This window comes from Chinchilla lanigera, unplaced genomic scaffold, assembly GCF_000276665.1.
Source record: "Chinchilla lanigera isolate Chin_1 unplaced genomic scaffold, ChiLan1.0 scaffold00151, whole genome shotgun sequence".
Taxonomy (NCBI): domain Eukaryota; kingdom Metazoa; phylum Chordata; class Mammalia; order Rodentia; family Chinchillidae; genus Chinchilla; species Chinchilla lanigera.
This window is the reverse complement of record NW_004955552.1, coordinates 1480183-1499577: the sequence shown is the minus strand read 5'-3', so window position 1 is coordinate 1499577 and position 19395 is coordinate 1480183.

Sequence of the window (19395 nt, the reverse complement as noted above, 5' to 3'; positions counted from 1 at the left end):
ATGTGTTCACAGCTTTGGTTCAGATCTGTTATTTCCTTGCTGATTTTTTGTCCAGTTGACCTATGTGTTTGTGTCAATGGGGTGTTGAAATCCCCTGTTACGGTAGTGTTATGGATTATATGGGTTTTCATGCCTGTTAAGATTTGTCTTATATAATTAGGAGCTCCGATATTTGGTGCATACATGTTTATGATTGTTACCTCATCCTGTTGCAGTTTTCCCCACTAGTGTGTAGTGACCTTCTTTATCTCTTTTGATTGTTGTTGTTTTGAAGTTTACATTGTCTGCCAACAGAATAGCTACACCAGCTTTTTTCTGGGTTCCTGTTGCATGAAGGACTTGTTTTCCATCCTTTGACTTTTAGTTTGTGGATTTCCTTTTTGAGTAAAATGTGTTTCCTGTATACAGCATATTGTTGGATTTTGTTTTTTGTTTTTTGTTTTTTTTTTGTTTTTTCTCCAGTACCGGGAACCAAACTCACGACCTTGCGCTTGCCAGGCAGGCGCTTTTGCCGCTGAGCTAAATCCCCAGCCCCTTGGATTTTGTTTTTTAATCCACTTTGCCAGTCTGTTTCTTTTGACTGGAGAATTGAGCCCATTTACATTTATAGTTACAACTGATATGTATTGATTTATCATTGTCATGTTATTTGCTTGCACTGGTGTCCTGCTTTTTCTACCTGTGTACTTGCTTGCCCTTCTTGATTTCTCATATCTACTGTTGTTCTTGAAATTACAGTCAGATTTATCTCTGTCTAAAATATCTTTTAGTAGTCTTTGTAATGCTGGCTTGGCACTCATGAAGTTCTTCAATTATTCTTTGTCTTGAAAATTTTTTATTTCTCTGTTGAATTTGAGGGATAGTTTGGCAGGGTACGTCAGTCTTGGTTGGAAGCTGTTCTGTCTTAGGACCTGTAATAGTTCACTCCAAGCTCTTCTCCATTGGATGGTTTTTGTTTAGAAGTCTGCTGTGATTCTGATTGGCTTTCCTTTATGGGTAATCTGTTTCTTTTCTCTAGCAGCTTTTAATATTTTGTTCTTTTGCTGGAGATCTGGGAACTTGACTATTATATGTCTGGGTGTAGTTTCATTTTGGTTGTGGTTGTTTGGAGTTGTATATGAGTCCTTTACCTGTATATCAGGTTCTGTTTCCATGCTTGGGAAATTTTCTGCTATTATTTCTGCAAATATACTTTTTATGTCGTTTGTGTTGCCTCCTGCTGTTTCATTGACTCCTATCAGTCGTACATTATTCCTCTTTGCCTCATCTTGCAGCTGTTGAATTGACCTTTCCTGGATCCTTGTTGATTTTAGGAGATCCTTTATTTCATGGTCACTAGCTGCCATGCTGTGTTCAAAGTCTGAGATTCTATCTTCAGCTTCATTCAAGTGGTTTTGGTAGCTTTCAGTGGAAGCTTTGTTTTCCTGGAAGTCTCTTTGAATATGGTTCATGCGTTCTAAATCCTTTCTATATTTTTAATTTAATGCGTCTGTCCCTTGCCTTTGTTCTTCTATTTTCTGATATGTTTCTTCTTCAGACTTTTTGAGCAGTTCGTTCGTTATTATTGTCATTTCAGTTTTTGCCTGAGACATTATTTCTGATCTCATCTCTTCTTTGGCCTTATGGAGTTGTTTCTTTACTTCCACTGCAATCATTTCAGCTCTTTCAGGCATGTGTTTACCAAGTTCTTCTATGTCAATGTCTCCTGGACTTGTTCTGAGTGGGGTGGAGTTTTGGGATTGTGTTTTAGTCCTTCATTTTGTCATGTTTGCTACCGGATACAGAAAGCTCAGTTTCCCTCTTCAGTAGCTGCACAGCAAAGGGCACTAGCATCCGTAGTTTTCCTGTTGGTCAAGTTTGCCCCTGAGTGACCTTTGAAAAGCACTACTTAGTCTCGGGTTTTCTGGCAGTTGTTGATTTTTATCTAGTAATATCCAGTCTCAGATGTGGGCATTAGTGTCAGCTGATGGCTGACTGTCTGACCCAGCATCCCCTTACAGTTCAGGGCACGTGCTCGGCCCAGACTAGGGTTGTACTGGTGTGATAATCCCGCTCCAGTGCACCTAAGTCCCCAGGCATTTCAGTGTACAGGCAAAACCCAGACACAAACTGGAAGATCGATAGTTTGTGAACCACCTGATTCTGTGTCTCCAGTCAGTTCAGGACATATATAGGAACCAGATACAGGCTGGACGGGTAACAATCACAGACTGCCCGTGCCTTCGACCCCATAGGTGGTCCGGGTGAAAGTAAAGCATGGACTCGACCGCATGACCAGCAGCTCTTGGAGCACTCACTCACTCGTCGAGAGGCATGCGCAGGGAGGGGCTACATGCCCCCCCCCCAAGGCAGAGAAGTCCCTGGGGCTTCTGAGTGAGGACCTCCTCTCTGCCACAGGTGCAGGGAGGGCAGAGACTCAGTCTGTAATGGTGGCAGGTTCCTGGGTTGCCTGCTCTGCCCTCAGGAAGTAGATGGGAAATACCTGGCTCTCTCCACGAGTTTCAGCTGGGAACAGTGGCTGTGTGAGTAAAGCACAGACTCGAACAGTGGGACCAGCAGCTCTTGGAGCAGTCAGAATACCCTTCTTCTGCAAATTAGTATCAAGTGTGATTTTGAGTATGACCCTTAACTGCACTCGTGTGTCCCTCTGTCGTGTAATGCAGAAACAATAAGAATCTAACTTTGGGATGTACTTTGCACAGTAGGTAGTTTGCAAGCAGTATAGGAACCATAATAGGTAGTTAACAAAGTTTTGTTCTTTTCCTTTTAGGAAAGAATCTCATTTGTATGGAGTAAGAAGAGACATATACTTTCACTATGTCACGTATAAACAATTTATAGCTGAACTGAATTAAATTTAGATCTAAATTTTTATTTAAAGTTGGAGATTTTGATCTATTTATACTTTCCAATTCCTTTTATATTTGGATTTATTTTCATCATCTAATTTGGTGTTTTGTTTTTTCTGCTTTTATTGTTTTCCTTTTCTTCTTTTTAACTGAATTTTCCTTAAAAATTTCTCTTTCTTTTTGTACTCACTTGGAAGCTTAACTTTTTTCTAGTCATTTCATGCTTGCTCCCAATGAATCAAAGCTAGCCTCTGTTTCCCTAGCAATGCACCACCCAAAGCCCAGCTCCTCTGCCCTCTTCACACATTTGTGCACATTGTGCACAGTCTTCCTTTCTCATCAATTTATACTTTTGTATTTAATGTTAGCTTACAGTTCCCAGGATGTTTATCATCTCTTTTTTGCATTCTAGGTCTTTTTTCCTGGAATTATTTTACTTTTTACCAAAGTAGCTCCTTTTTAGCAGTTCCTGTAGTGAGGCTCTGACTGTAATAATCACAGTATTTATTTGCCTACAAGCATTTATTTCCCCCTGATTACTAGATGATACTTTGGCTGACTAAACAACTTGTGATAGACATTTTCTTTCACCATTTTAGGTGTTCAGTTTGGTTATAGATCAATCCTGCTATTGAAAAAAACTCCATGTTTTCTCAATCACTATTGCTCCATTGCAGGCAAACTTTGTTTCTACCTATTTTTCAAAGTCTTTCCTCTTTTTTAAGCTTCTGCATCTTTATGTTGGGCTTACAGGTGAGTTTCTTTTTATCTACTTGGTTTGGGAACATTTGGCTTCCTTTATTTTCTGTGTTATTCCCTTCTGGATCATAAATCAGACATCTGTTACAATTTTGTGTGTGGTGTTTTATGCATCTTAACCTCTCATATTTTACATTTCATTATGTTACTGAGTTTCATTTTGTTATTATTTCTTCAGCTGTGTATAATCTTCTGTTATTTCACCTACTGAATTTTTAACTTAGTGATTACATTTTTTTTTTTTAATTTGAGTGGTTCTTTTTAGTTCCTTTTCAAATTGGCCAGCTTTTTCTTTTTTGGGAAGCATTTTGGTCCTAGTTCATGAATTCAATTTCTCCTTAGAATAATTTAAATACTTTAAAAATACCCATTTTTTATTGTACTTATAGTACTTTATAAAAACTTATTTTATATTGTATCCTGCATTTGTATTTAATTCTGCTGCTGACTGTTTTTGCTAGCTCTTATGGTTTCTATGTTTTGGGTTGAACTCATGTTTAAATGACTTTATATGCAAGAATCTTACAAGGCTTATGTTGAGGGTGCAGCCTTCTCACAAAACTTGGGCATTCCAAAGTACAACCAACCTGGGGACACTTAAAGTAGTTTCTTGGTTTGAGCTTTCCCAGACTTACTATGTAGTATAATTTAAAGCTCCAATTTTGGAGGGTGTCAGTCTGATGGTTATTGTCATGAAAAACTATTTTTTTTCCTCAGTGTAACTTAAAAAGGCACATTTCTTTATCATCATTTTGGCTAATGGATGGTTATATATATATACACACACCCTCAAATTTGTGAGGATTGGCTTTATTGTGGATCTTAGTCTTAACTCCATCTTTGGGCTGATGTCCTAAGTTGCTTTCTGTGCCCTCTATAAAATTCAAGCTTTCTGGTTGGGGAAAATACCTAAGAACATTACATCTGCAGTGACAGTTTACCACTCTGGATTTAAGTTTCCTTTCCACTTTTTGGCCCATGAACACTTCTGCCCCTTTTAAAGTTAATTTGTTGCTTCTGTTGCTTTCACTGTCCTTTTGTGGTTCCTTGAAGAAGCCAAGCCCATGTCTGACTCAGGGATTTTATCAGTGCTGATTCCTCTACTTTGGAAACCCTCATTTAGGTCTTGCTTGAGTGACTTCTATTCATCCTTCATGCCCAGTAAGTGTCATATCCCTGAAGACCCGTACCATAGTACTTTCCTCTACAGGCTTCTAAATTAGGCCTTGCAGTTATGTCTTGTCATGTATTTTCTTTTTCCTTCATAGAATTTATCACAGATTCTGACTAAAATATGGCTTTTATTTGTGATTTTTAAAAATTGCCTGTTCTAGACTATATGCTCCATTAAGCAGCAACCATATCTGTTTTTCTGTTTTCTATTGCCATAGCTACCAGCATAGTGATGGACATGAAGTAAATATTTTTGGAAATGCGTTTGTAGACTTATAAGAAGATGGACACCAAAAAATGCTAATTTTTCAAATTGTTTTTATATCAGGGCCAGTGTACTCAGAAAACCATTTTCATTCATTTTTACTTAAGTAGCTGTTCTGAGAGACTAATGATAAATGTCACAGTATCAAGAGAACCCCCACACTTGTTCAGAGTAATGTTTTGCAGCACATTTCAAATGCACTATATTCATACAATCAATTTTCTCTCTCCAGTTGCTTATTACAGGTGCTCTTTGGATATTTATTGACTAAATTGGTTCCATGTTAAAATTTAGTGCTATGTTTATACCAAGATTAGCAGAAACACTCATTACAGGTATAATAGAATATGTACTTTCTTAGAAAAAGTTAATATAAAATCATAATTTTGTGTTTAATTGCAGGTGATATTTAAGATCTTCTGGAACCTTTTAGGTGACAGTTACCAAAATTCTTCCTAGTATGTGCCTTCTCAGGCACACATCACTGAATTTTCCACCTGCCTTGGTTTGGCAGAGGGCCAGTTTGCTGACCCTCAGAGCAGATTGCAAATTCATCTTTTAAATTATGCATATTTCCTGACTACTTTTTCTGAACATGTGCCCCAAGACACTTAATTTATGAAGAGCACAATTTTGCAAATCAAAATGTGTCATAAATAAGTGTGGCTCAAGACTTGAGGGATTATGAGAGGATACAATGAAAGGAACACTTACTCCATTCGGCTCCAGCCATTCTATCAAAAAACAACACAGTCTAACTTCTTGCATTTAGTAGGCAAAGTATATCAGTGAACTATACATGGAAGTGCCACTTTGATAAATAATACCTATTCCTTAAGAAATATTGTGGATGATGCTTAAATGTTAGAAACTTATGGGTGCAGGTAGATTTGTGTTATGTGTTTTCCAAATTCTAGGATGTTACTGGGCTTACAGTTGTACTGAGCACAATTGATGATGGTGATATGGGGTAACATTAGCAAGATGGTGGGATAGTAAGCCTCAGGCTTCACAAACCCTACAGAAAGTTGAATGAGTAACTATCCACTGAATGGAGTATTTTGATAAAATCCCCAAACTTGGGAATGTACCTGAGGCTGGAGGCTAACAGAATGCAACAAAAGGTGCAGGAAAATGCTAAGAAAAACTCTCTCACTCTGACTGTATTGCTGTTCCTCTGACTTCTAAGATGACACAGTATCATACAAAGAGGATTTCTCCATAACGATAGTTTTTAGAACGTAACCTAAAGGTGGACTTCTACCTTTCTAGCATTCCAAGATATTTTCTAAGAAACAGATCCCAATTTTACCTCATGGAGATTAAAGGGGGAAATAATGTGGTTTGACCACTTACAGGTAAGTCGTCAAAAGCAAGGAGATGGAGCCCACAGTGACTGGAGAGCTTGGAAGACCTTGGTGACTATAGTGCCTGATCAGAGGGACAGGCTACCAGGACAGCCCATCTGTAAAGCTAAGCTACTCATTGTGAAATGTTCCACCAGAAGTAGAAGTGGAGAAAAGTTCCACCCAGTTTTAATCCCTAATCACCTTAACCCAGGGACCTGCTACTTCCCTATGACAAATTCTGAGAAAGGCCAGTGTCTAGATTTGCCATAATAATTTGTCATCCTGCCAGAGAATATACTGGGGGGCCCAGCCGGTTCAAAGGTGATTACCCCTCAACAGCTCAGTCTGACTGCAAAACTGAGCCAGTGTCTCATCAGATAGCAAAACCTCGCCACCTGTCTCACCTGAACACAGAGCAAACACAGTAGCCCAGCCCTGTAGAGAAACTGAAAGCAAGCTGTGCTTGCCCAGATTTCTGGCTAGCCCATCCAGAATCATAGGGCACGCTAAATGATGAAGGCCTATCCCTGCCCAAGAATACTTGTAACAGCCAAAAATGTGCCTGTCTCCTCAAATGTACAGAAACCAATACAAAGACACAAGGATTACAAAGACTCAGAAAGTCCTCACACCTCTAGAAGAAACCAGTTTAGCAATGAGAATCTCTGAAATGATATACAAATAATTCAGAGTAAGTCTGTTAAAGTTCAGTGAGTTTCAAGAATATGTGTGTTAAAAAATTACATACAATTTGAAAAATAATGCACGAACATTATGAGATGCTTGACAAAAAATTAGAAACAATGATTAGATGAGATCTGAAGAGGTTCTTTATTTACCCAAAGCAATGCCTCTAATTAATTGTAAAACATTGACTTCCTGGAGCCTTAGAACCCATGTCCTAAATGGTCATTCAGTTCAGTGGTTTGGCCCTGAATTTGCTGTATCTGAAAGATGCTGTGTACCCTATGTTCAAGAGTGGATTGCCAATAGTTTGGACAAAGTTGATTGTGCACAAACAAAATCCTTTTTGTCAACTTAGAGACAGGTGGGCCATCTCAGTGCTGTCATTTGGTTTAGGGTACTTTGGGCTTGTCCTTGAAATAGAATATGTCATCCCTGATAGAAGTGAGACCTTTACACACACTATGATCCAAGGGGCCCTGCTGGTCAGATCTATGTAGACTGACCTCTAGAATCTTCATTGCCATTTTCTATTGAGTGTATATGGCCTAGATAGCTACAATAGGAGTTCTTATTCCAGAGTTTCATGGGCAAAAATGAATTAATAAAGAAAATGGGTGAATCTACACTGTAAAAAGAGAACTATCTGTACTTTTTTTCCATAAAGGAAGCATAAACATAAATTAATAATCAATAAACTAAATACACTATCTATTTTGGCTATATATTAACTTCCAATTTCTCTAGCCTTGATGTTTATGGAAATTAGATACAAATCTGGCAAAGAGATGTCTCTGAGCTAGCTTATTCTGTCATTTGTATTGTGTATTTGAGGGTGGCCTTTCTGTCTTGTACGGAACTATACAGAGTTGGTTGCTTATGTGTATCTTAGTGATAGTTATCTGTTGCAGAGAATTTTACAGCTTTCCAAAAGCTCTGAGTTTATTTTTAAATAGAACAGCTTCTTCTTAAAAATCAACTAAATGGAGATAAAATTTGTGTACAATAAAAAGCATGCATTTTAAAGGTAGGGATCAATATGTTTTGACAAATTCTGCACCATTTTAGCCATGCTATGGAGCATGAATGTCACTCTCTTGCCCGCTATCATTTTCTCCTCTCTAGTCATTTCCTAGCTTCAGTAAAATACTGATTTGCTTTCTATAGCCATAGGTTATTGTACCTTATTTTATTGAAATGGAATCAAACAATGTGGACTCGTTTGCATCTGATGTTCTTTTGCTCAGCATAAAACATTGCATGTTTCATCAAATATTCTTTAGGGAAGGTGAATGCATTCAGTGTGTCCTACAGCATGCCAGCTGTCGATCTCACCAGGTAAATAGTTTGAATGAACTCTTCTGCCTGCTGGTTTCTTTAAGCAGTCTCTGCAAGAGCCCCTGGGACAACTTCATCAGTTGTTGATTGGAGTGAGAAATTCAGAGATCAAGGTAAATCTGGAACTAAAGAAAAAGAATTCATTGACAGAAAATGCCCTAGCACTTCCCATTAGTGATGGTCAAATGTCATCCATGGCTGCAACTGTCTGTGCTGGGGATGAGCCATTATTTTGGGACTACTGATAACACTGGAAGCAAAGAGGACACTTTAGATTGCCTGATTGGATAAAAATCAGAGCAAAATGAAATTGAGACTAATGAAAATTAAAAAGAATCAATAGATTGCCTGATTGGTTGTCCTAGAGGAGAAGCCCTGGTAAAAACTGCAAAGTAGAAGAATCAGTCTCAGTGCTTTTCCAATATTCTTGCTTGTTGTCTTCTTTCTCCATATCATGCACCTCAATCCCTTGATGCCAGCAGTCTCCCACTGTCATTTCCACCTCAGTGTGTCACTCGTATCGGTCCTGTTGACAAAGTCTTCTTCAGGTCTTATTTCACCAGACACTGGGAGTTTGCAGTTTTGAAAAGATCAGCTGATCAATTTCACCTTAAGTTATCCATGCAAACCAAATGTGCAGCATGGTGCTCTGTGCTAGTATTGAGTAGTACGTGGTCCTAGTTCTCGGTGAGTCCACAGGGTGGTGGAGGATCCAAGTGTGGTCTTTTCTCTTCCCCTCGTGTCCCTCTTTATTTGGGAAAGAGAAGAGACTTGTAGGACATCATTCTTGAGTCGCTCGCTTAGCCGTCACTTGTCTAAGTTATACGTTCCCCACTGTGTGGCCGTGGGTCACTGTTCACTTTGCTGCTGTGGTCTGGAATACAGATATAAACCCTCTGACTGCAACTGCAGGAGTGCTGCTTGGAAGTGGGTGGGGAGCTATAGATCAACACTCCTAACGAATCCCCGAGTCTTGTCTTAGTGCCTGCCCCAGCCATTCAAAGTTATGTGAAAAAATCAAGGCAATTGCATTGTGCACAGGAAAACTTAAAAGCTCTCTGTTAATTGTGATTTCTCTTACCATCCAGTAGTGCCCAAGGAGTTAGTGAGAGGGGTAAGAAGTGCTCCTCCTAGCATCGTTATTAGTCACAAGAGCCTATTAATAAAAATAGCTTGCTAAGAGGGTTCTTCAAGACCATGGAATATTATATTTCTGTACTAACTGAATTAAAAGTGTGTTTTAAAAAATGAAGTTTTAATAATTTTCTCACAGAGACAGTTCGTTGAAAGGTAGCTTTTGGAAATTGTAAGAAGTCTATTAAATTTTTTAAAAGTTTGTCATTTTTATTTTGTAAGCCTGAAAACTAACATAATACTACTATTGTCACCCAAAACAGGGGAGAGCTATGGACACAAAATGGAACCAGAGCTTAAGTGATCTGAAATTACCTCAGTGTGACTTTAAGCTCCTGGAACAGGAAGAGATTTGGAACCTAAGAATGCATAAGGGTGTATCAGCCTTCTCTCAGAGGTCACATAGTGGGTGAGAGACTGCTGAAAGATTCCTGGCTTCATTCAGTGTCTTTGAGCATCACCTCCCAAAAGTAATCCGGGTGAGGAGACTGACCGGTAAGTTAGGGCTGTCTAGTGAAACTCTGTCATTTCTAATGCTTCTTTTGTTATTATGTTTTATTCTCTTTAATGGTTTGAGAAATCTTCCATTCTTGCATCTGGTAATCGGAGCAATTTTGCTGAAGATAACAATATGTAATATAACAGCCACTGTTAATTCCTATCATTTTGTTCTGAAACCCTGTATCATTTTTGTTTTTGCTTTGTTTTGTTTTTGTCTATGTTTTAGGTATTTTGCTATTGTTCTTTTTTGTTATTAAAATAAAATAAAAAATAAAATAAAAAAATAAAAAAAGAAAATAAATACTGCTGGAAATGATGCATCTGGAAAGTGAATGTGTTTTCTCTGAGATGTGAAGTGAAGTAAGAAAAAAAGAATATGATTTATGGAGATTTTGTGGACTGGTACTAAACAATGTGGACTGGTACCAGTAATTCAGCCTCTGGGTACACACTGTCATGTCGTGATTTATACCCAGTGATCTGGGAGTGGATAAAGGATGCCGTTTGCATTGATCACACAGTTTTATCTCATCAGAATTTAGATCCTTATGGCATTTAATAACATTTGTATAGTGAATTGTGGAGAGTTGATTATAAGTGATAAAAAGAGCATGAACTGGTGAAAAAAGATTAAAAAACTACAATTACATGAGAAAGTAAAACTGGTTTATTCAGCTCTTGGTCTAGGCTCTATTTTCTTATGGTTTGACAGGCAATTTAAACCACAAAATTAAACAGTAAAGGATATGGCTTTTAAAAAAATGAATCTAAAAAAGTTTTAATTTTTTTTTAAATCTCAGAAGAAACAAAAACTTCTTATAAATATACTTTGGTGTTCCAAACTTTCCTTTTATTTAGCAAAAGCTTTTGTCTGCAAGAGTTTATAGTGAGTAAACAACATGAATTTATTATGAAATTTTGCCACTGAAGAACAGCTTTAATGAAGGAGAAAAGGTATTTTTATTCCAGATCTTCCATCACAAAGTTTATTCCAGTGATTGCTCCTTACAAAACATATGTTAGGAATTTTAAAAATAGTTGTATTTGTGTGTTCAAAAGTGCTACCTATTTTTCTTGCTAGTGTCTTCTCTCCCAGGGGAAAGTGAAAGGTGAGTTTCCAGGATGCTTTCTTAATGATTACCAGAAGAGCCTCTGAAGTCAAGCATCAGAGATACAGTTTTGTCATAAACTTCAGAGTCAGGATTGGCTTTGTGGGCCTGTGACCTGTACAGTCACACAGGACTCTGTATTTAGAAGGGACGTGGAGCTTATTTAATGGTCTGCAGTTGCGGTCTTGGAATTTTTAATAATTTTTAAACAAAAGGTCTGTGTTTATTTTGCAAATGCCTCACATTTATATAGTCAGTTTTGCAGTTAACAGTATAATAGCTGACATTATGTTCTTACTACACTCCAAATATTATTTTAGATTTCTTTCATATATCACTTTATTTAGTATTTATACCAAAGCTCTGAGTTATGTGTTATGGTTCCCAATATACAGACAAGGAACTGACCTCAGATAAGTCAGGCTACCCTCATCACTGATGGAGCAGAGATTCCATTCCAAATTGTGTGCTTCTAGAGCTGATGCTCCTAATTACCAATGCTCTCTCTGGCTCGTTCCCCTGTCTCTTGCTCTCTCGTTTTTAGTATCCAGGGCCTTCATATTGAGCTATTTCCTCAGCCCTTATATTTATGTAGTTTTTATGTTTTATGTTCCTAAATTGCCCAAGCTGGGCCTAAATTTGTGATTCTTCTGCCTCAGCCTCCAGAATGTTGGGAGTATAAGCATGTGGCATTGTGCTTGGTTTTAGATTTCTTTTCTAGTCCTCATGTGAGATCACCATTGTCTGTAGTGTGCTAAAATGGGCAACATCTATGAAATGCTGTAGAAAGTTTGTTTAGAATGCCCTTGGTAAACACAGATAAACGTCCAGAACTCAAACAAAATTCCTTAATCTCACTTAAATTAACCAGCTGTTACTTTGGGTAGGTTTTGATATAACAGAAGAAACAAGGAAGGTAGGTGAGGGAAAGAAGTTTAAAAGGAAGGAAGGTAAGAGCATGGGCTGCAGCCATGCGGGCCCTGAATGGCCACCCTTGGAGGACAGGGCATGGGGCCGTGGCTGGGCAGACTGGTAGCTAAAGGAAAGTGTAAGGAGGTACAATCCATGTGGCTATTTAGCAATTTGATTATGGCAGATCCTGGGGATAGAAAGCCCATATGGTTTTAAGCTGATTTAGGGGGGCTGAGTGAGAACAGCGTTTTTCTGATTTGCAGGTGGCAGCGTATGTGAGTGCTGGTGGACATGTGACTGGAGATGGCCAGTGCAGGCCAAATGCTGACAGTGCAGTGAGACACCTTCATGCAGCTGGGACTGGGAAGGGGAGTCCATAGCTAGCTGGCTTCGGGGTACTCAGAGAGGTCTCTTGCTGCCCCTCTGATGCCATCTAGTAAGTAGGCACTCAGTAATAAAAGAAAGAACCTAAGCACTGCCCACTGTGCTATGTTTAGGGCTCCATATTTTTCATCCATCAATAGGTTAGAAGTTGTCATATTTCTCCATCCCAGTCCTTACCACAACTGCTGGTACACAGAGTAGGGCAGCGGCTCTGAGCACTTCTGTCTTGTTTGGTGTGGCATCCCCAGTGCCCAGCATACGAGGAAATGATTGCTGGTAACATGAGATAAAAATCAAAGTCAATCCTTTCAGTCCCAGGTTCCTTGTATGCTAAATGCATTTCACAGGGCACTGAATTTTGATATTCGGATGCAGCATGCATTGCTGATAGACACGCATGAGGACTTTTTGGTTTGAGTTAGCTGTAGTGCTAAATAGTCCTGTGACGTGTGATGTAAAAGAAATACTTATTTGGCCTTCATTCCTGGTTTCTGGGCTCTTAAAACCTTTGTAATTTCCTGAGAGGTAGGGACGAGAAGAATATTTTTCTTATTCATGATATGCCATTTTCAGTTTACGACGGAATTTATGCATAGATGTCTCTTTTTTGGCCCCTATATAGATTCAGTACGGGGGCTGATTGCCAGAGGAGTCAAACATACAATTAGAGGGTTAGAACTTTCAGCCTCAGCCTCCATCCTCTGAAAAGGTGAGAAGAGACAGAGTTTGAGTCAATCACCAACGGTGAATGATTTAATCAACTGTACTTACATAATAAAACCTGCATAAAACCCCCTGAACTATGGAGCTCCAAGAGCATCCAGTTGTTAAATTCATCCATGTACCGAGAAAGCATGACCTTGCTGGGAAGTCTCCTGCATTCCAGACTGTTCTGCTTGCTTTAGGTACCTTTTCACCTGGTTGCTTATATGTCCTTTATAATATCTTTTATAATAAACTGGTAACACTGAATACGTTGTTTTCCTGAATTTTGTGAGCTGTTCTAGCAAATTGTTGAATGCAAGGTGGGGGTTGTAGGGGCCCCCAATTCATAGCGAGTCAACCTGGGGTGTACCTGGCTGACTTCAAGTGGATCTGAAGTAAGGAGCAGTCCTGAGGCTTTAACTTGGGGAGTCTGTGTGAATGCTGAATTGTTAGTTTCAGAGTGAGTTGAACCATTACACACCTGGTTTGTGTTAGGAGATTTGGAGAAGGGATGACTGGTGTGGAAAAAGCTTGAATATTTAGTGTCAGAAATTTTGACTAGAAACAGAGTATAGTGAGAGCTGGTAAACTGGATGGGTATATTTGCATGCAAAAGGAGTCAACTTGCAGGAACTGGAAGCATGTCCCTTCCAGACCATGTTCTCTTAGAAGCTGCTACATCATACATCATGTATAGCAAGTACAAACCCAGAGAACTGACAGCCTTGTGATTACAATCAGCTCTATTAAATGTCTTTGCAACCCCTAGTGTTTCTATTATTGGGTTTGCCTGATAAAGTACATTAAAACCTGCAAGTCCACATGGTAGTTTAGATGTGTGCCTCCTTTCTAAAGATTTTTACAATCTTTTACTTTTTAAAAACCCAGATCCATATTTCTTATCAGAGAGATTAAGGCCTGTTGTTCATTGGTGTTTTTGAAGAGTGGCTTTGGTACTGCCACCTCTACTTATTCCTAGTTGATTGCAGGGGATTTTTTAATTAAAAAATTTATTAGTACATGTTTGCAGTGCATAATGATTACATTCAGCGTGGTGAGGTGGTATGTGCACATAACACATCTCAATTATTTTTACTTTCCCTACTCGTTTCTTCTCTCCCCTCTTCCTCCTTTTTTTTCTTCCTTTTCCATTTGTGAAAGGGTATATCTCAGAGGAATTCTATTACATTTAAGATGGCTCACTACTTTCTTATGGTCAAAAGTGTTCTTTTAAGCTGCATACCCTGAGCCAGTAGGGGTGGCGCACACTTGTAATCCCAGCACTTGGGAGGGCGAGGTGGGAGGATTGCTTCAGTTTAAGGCCAGCCTGGCCTACATAACAAGATCTTGTCTGGAATAACTGTGTATACGAAACTAAGAAACATAATATACTAAAGATGAAAGAGCAGTAAGAAAATATTCTGAAATATTAAGTATTTTTAATCTTAATTACACAAAATTAAAGAACCTGTAGGTAGTTTAATTTATTTACAAATTTTGACAATCTAAATTTAAAGTACGTAGACTATCAGCTTTATGTACACAGGGACTCTGACCTTATTTTTCATAGCTACACACCTACTGCCAACTGCTGTCCCTTCTTGCTGACTGATTTGTCAGCAGTTCTGTTCTCAGCTCTGTTAACCCATATTTTTTATAAAACCAGATACATTTACAATTATCCACATCCTAATGGGTGCATTTGAATGAGTGATGGTTAGTTTCCTATACTGGATGTAGTGAGGAAGGGCAAGTGGAACTGAGAGAATGACAATGGGTGTCATTTTTGTTATCTCTGTTTTCTTACTGAAAATGGGATCAAGGGGAATGTGTAGGATACAGAGGCAGGTACTATTAGGATGTGCAGGTGACTTCTCCGACTTCTAGCCATTTATCTTCTTCCCTGTCTAAAATCAGGGAAACAAGTCATCTGAAAAAACATCTTAGGGATGCAGTGCAAGCAAAGGATGTGCACTCAGGCTATGAAGAGGTGTTCTCTTGAGTTTGGCAGGGGGGAGTTCTTTGAAAATAATAGACTCCTGAGTTCTAGGAAAACATTTTATTTTTTCCTAATCACTTATCCAGTGGATGTGCATTTATGTACCTGTTGATATTCAGTGGTATAATTCTAGGCAACCATTCAGTTTACAAGTGACCGGGTATAAAATGTCCATATGGTGTCAAGGCACAAGGGGGCAAAGCCTGTGTTGATTTCAACAGTGCCGGCATCTGCTGTCTCTGTAGGTAGCAAACAATGTTACAAGCAATCCCTTAAGCATGCCAGAAAGGTAGAAATCCTTAAGAGCAGCTCCACATTCAAGGTGGGTTTGCAATTGCATTGTAAGTTGTCTCTGTTATGTTCACGTTGCCTGTAAACCACAGCCTTCGAAATGAAACACCTTTCACCAAATGGGCTTTCCCAGCATTACACTTGGAGAAGCAGCTGCCCTGTTTCCTCTAATAAGGAAATAAGCCTGAAAATGCTGTGTCATCCTTCGGGGTGCGTGATTCCACAGACTTGCCATGTGACAAACGAGTGCTGCAGAGCAGTGTGAAGGGCCCCCGCCTCCGTTGCACAGACAGCTTTCGAGTTAGGTGGAGAGGGGTCTTTGATAATTTTGTTTTGTTTATGTGGAGAAAAAGAAACAGGGAGACTAGGTGTGGAAAATGTTGACTTCCAAGAGCAAAACCAGATTGCAAGAAACTATTTTAAAATTTACAGGCCTGAAACACTTGTTTCTGGCCATATAGAGCAAATTCTGGAATGGAATTATGGAGAGACTGTCATATTTGTAAACTAAGCGGCCTCATTGCTTTGGTCCATTGGAATGGGGGAGTGATTCTGTCCAGAGAGAGTCTAAAAAGAGTCAACCTAAGAAAGAATATAGAGAGAAATGGCTCCGAATAAAGTTTGACTTTGCCTGAGGTCCTAATACTTTTCAGAATAAAAATGGTGTAGAGCAAGATATTGAGCAGATTACAAATGACTTCTCCTTCCTTTCCAGTAGGCTTGGTTTGTAGACAACCCAGGAAAAAAGGTCTTTGGGGACCATAATTGCCTGGAGTTTTTGTCTTTGGTTAATGAGTATGGTAAAAACAATTTTCATGATATGATAAGAATAATGATATTCAGTTAATAAGGGATTGCTTTATGTCAAAAAATGTTTTAAGTGCTTTTAAAAAGAAGATGTATATTTTTAAGTGCTTATTCTTCACACAGAAGGTGAATGTCATCACTTTGATTATAAATATTCTTCATATCTGGAAACTTTGGGAGGTTTTTTATTTTAAAGAGAAAAATAAAAATAACAATGAGACAGAGTTTCAAAACAGGTTAGTAAAAGAATTACAATAATTAGCACATTATGTTTTGTTGTCTTTGTAGTAGTTATTCAGAGTAAAAGATATAGGCATGATATCTTGTCCAAACAACATGAGCACAAACCTTTCCTTTCAGTGAACTAAGAGAAACTAGCTGTACAACCATCTTAACTGTCTTGTGTGTAAATATATTTTTTTCTTTTTCTCTCGAAGGTTAAATATGTAGTTTATGATCAAACTACTGGTCAGTCAGTGGCAAAGCCATGGTTCAAATTTAGGTTAGTCTCATTCTGAAGTTTGAGGTTATAACCTCTACTTTCCAAAGTGAAAATAAACATGGGAAAACACTACACAGTATTTACACAGAATAGTGGTTTCAATCCAAGGCAAAACATTCCTCCCTCTCCCCTGTCATGACCCATTGAGAACTGTTGATATTACACTTTTTTTTTTTTTTTGATACTGTGAATTGAACTCAGGACCTTGTGTTTGCTAGGCAGGCATTGTGCCGCTGATCTATACCCCTGGCCCTGATATTACACTTTTAAGTTACAAAGAGCTTTCATGTATACTTTCTCATTGACACATTAAGACCCTTCCAGCAACTCCATCTCTGGTGTTTTATTTCCCTTAATAGGAAGTACTATTCTGAAACATAATGTAATGGGGAAAAAATCCAGAAAACACTTGTATCTACTTGCCTTGTATAATTAGTCTCTTCATAAAGTCTTGCTAATGCCAAACAATGTTATCAATGATTTGTAGTTTGAATAATATAGTAATGATTAGAAGCCTAGTAAGAGTTATTTTGAATTTACAAACAGTTCATTCGAAGCTCTACCAAGGAAAGATACTCAATGCAAGCCTTGTTTCAATATTCTCATGTTTTAACTTTTTATTTGCATGTACTGCCAGACCTTCAAGGTCTTATGGAGAAAAATTCTTCCATCAACAGGAACATGAACTTATTTAATTGAGATCAGCATTTCTGCTTTTAAATCTGGCACATGGAGAGCTAAGGTTGTCTCTTTATCCACTGATTCTGAGAGGCTGACCTGACCCATTAAGCTCCATAGTTATACCTCTAACAGCTTTGACTCTAACTCAGAAAAGCTGCATGTTTTTTAATGGACTGAAGCCATGAAGCCTCCTGGGATGCCTGCTTCTCTGGGTGAAGAAAGCCTGTTTGGTAGTAACACTTAGTAAGAACCATGTTGGTGGCAGTGGTGGCAGTAGTGGCTGTGGTGGTTGTGGTGTTGTGTGTGGAGGGAGTAGGGTGGATGTTTTCTTGGTAAAGTGATTTTGACCTGAATAACTTGGTTCTAGAAATTTATTTTTAAGATATTTTAGAAATTTATCTGTTCACTTGAGTTTTGCATATTTGTAAGCAACAAATCAACCTATAATACTGCACTGTAGCAACATTTATTAAAAAAAGATGCACATTGTATAGTACAGAAATGTTGGTGGAAATTTGTGAAATGTAAGAAATAAAAAAGCTTTATTTTTCAATTGCATTTCTAAGTTTTTAGGGCCCTTATTGCTATTGTTTTTCAAGTTACCTCTGACTGTTGATGTGTCCCAGATTTGGTTACTTCCCCTACATGTTAATTTCAGATGTTTTCCACTGGGTGAATATGGATTGATAATATATAGGGAAGTGAAAGCACACCAGAGAATTTTAATACATAGTGAGAAGGTTTCAGTTGTAAGCGATCTGAGAGCTCAGTCCTCTTACCCACTCTCTGTTTTATTTAACAACTCCCAGTCTATTAAGAGTTTGCTTCACTCGACCAGTTCATGTTAATCATCTTTTGTTTTATAGCCCTTTATTTTCCTGCTGGAATCAATATCCCATCAACTTCACCAGCCATCTACTTTGTGATCTATGAGCCTGTGCTAGTACAGGGCCGAATTTATACCAGAGCAGTTTGCTTTAAATGTTACCAGCTCTTTATCCAACACATTTCTTTCAGTTTATTCTCATAATTTTACTACTTGTTGCAAATGGCTTCCCCACTTTTAGAGAATAAAAAGTGACAATTAAAATGCCTGTATAGAGGATATAGAAGTTGGACTTGAAAACAAAAAAGTTAAATTCATGCCATGTGGTAGGCTGATGCAGTGTCACCTCTGATTCACGCTATGTGGCTGCTGCGAGTCAACTTGAGGAGTTTATTTCCACTTTGCCAGGAAATTAGATCATTTTGGTGCGACCATATTTTAATGCAGTTTTGGATCCTGCTAGTATATTCAGACTGCCTTGGCACAAGCATAATTAATCAGTTTTGGTGCCATGTAGTTATATTATCCTCTTTTCTCTGTGGTTGTCTTCCTTTGACTGGGTGGCAGCTATCCTTTGAGCCAGTAGTATAAATCCAAGTTGTACACCACACAGGGCTCCGAGTTCCTTGCAAAGATTAATTTAGAAATTAAAAGTGCATTATCCTGCTCTAAAAATATGATCCAGACTGTAACATCAGCATTTTTAATAAAATAAATTATTAAGTTACTACAATTAATCTTATCACCAAATGTTAATTCTTTGCTGTCACCAAGAAGTTGGCAATGAATTTTTCTTGATGCCTGTTGTAAGCGATCTGAGAACTCAATCCTCTTACCCACTCTGTTTTATTAAACAACTTCCAGCTTATTAAAAGTCTACAAAGGACATTTTATCTCACAGGGGATTTTGCTGGGGATGATGACACATTGTACTTTTCTATGTGGTGACTTTTATGTTGAAATATATTATCTTCTTCTTAAGGGGATAATTTCTTTTTTACATGGGAGGATGTCTAATTCCTGGTGTCCACATGATGGCAATATATTTTTATTTGCTCTATGATGTCTTTTTGCATTTTGCTTTGAATACAGTAACGTGTATAATAAAACCGACTGGGTGGGTATAC